This window comes from Eutrema salsugineum, unplaced genomic scaffold (genome assembly GCF_000478725.1).
Source record: "Eutrema salsugineum unplaced genomic scaffold, Eutsalg1_0 scaffold_31, whole genome shotgun sequence".
In the NCBI taxonomy this organism is placed as follows: domain Eukaryota; kingdom Viridiplantae; phylum Streptophyta; class Magnoliopsida; order Brassicales; family Brassicaceae; genus Eutrema; species Eutrema salsugineum.
Genome location: NW_006256750.1, coordinates 43,822 through 44,893, shown reverse-complemented (window position 1 = coordinate 44,893; position 1,072 = coordinate 43,822). Strand labels below are relative to the sequence as shown.

Sequence of the window (1,072 nt, the reverse complement as noted above, 5' to 3'; positions counted from 1 at the left end):
GAATCTAGAGGAACAAAAAAGGGTGCAACACGAGGACTTCCCGGGAGGTCACCCATCCTAGTACTACTCTCGCCCAAGCACGCTTAGCTGCGGAGTGCTGATGGGATTCAGTGCACTAGGGCTGGTATAATCGCACCCTTCAGTATATGTATCGCATTAGCATATATCCTTTGGCTTTGAGTCCGCAATGAAATCTCTTCGCGTGTGTTGCACTGTTTATATGAGTTTTCCCGCCCAGCTGCGACGAGCATTCGTTCCAAGATATATAAGTTAGGACACCACGTTTGACGACACTAAAACCGAGGCTTATGTTTTAGAAAAACGCCCGGAAGAGGGTCTAAAACTCAAAATTTTGGCCTCGTAATCCGCACCCTTGGTCTTTAGACACTTGGGCAAGCCCGAGCGCACTCTAGGGGCTTTCCGAAAAGTTGTTGTAGGAGGCATGGTTCCACACGGTCTAGAAATAGCGTCCTTCGGAAGATGCCTTGTTTTTCAAATGAAAAGACCAAAAAAAAAAAAATGAAAACCAAAGAATCAAGAGGAACAAAAAAAGTTGCAACAGGGCTCAGGTATGCGTTCTTAGGCCTGAACTCTACTTTTCCCGTGATCATAAATGATAACTTGCTAGAGCATGAGGAACATGCATTACTTAGTGAAATAAGGAAATTTAGGAGAGCCATAGGGTATTCCTTGGCAGACATTAGAGGAATCTCTCCTGAAATATGCACCCACAGGATCCACCTGGAGGACCAAGCCATGTCCTCTATTGAGCACCAACGTAGACTTAACCCCAACCTTAGGGAAGTGGTTAAGAAGGAGATACTAAAGCTTCTTGAGGCAGGGATAATTTACCCAATCTCTGACTCAAGATGGGTGTCTCCTGTTCATGTGGTGCCCAAGAAAGGTGGGATCACAGTGGTGAAAAACGATAAGAATGAACTCATAGCTCAAAGAACCATAACTGGCCATCGCATGTGCATTGACTATAGGAAATTGAATTCTGCTTCTAGAAAAGATCATTTCCCTTTACCATTCATTGATCAAATGCTTGAAAGGTTAGCTAATCATCCTA

The 1,072-nt window shown here is 44.2% G+C and overlaps 1 non-coding gene across 1 annotated transcript; it reads right to left on the bottom strand.

Moving 5' to 3' along the window:
• Window positions 1–19: 19 nt before the first annotated feature.
• On the bottom strand, window positions 20–138 carry LOC112085062. Its single transcript, XR_002898682.1, has one exon. It is a non-coding gene; the product is annotated as a 5S ribosomal RNA (ribosomal RNA).
• Window positions 139–1,072: the final 934 nt, after the last annotated feature.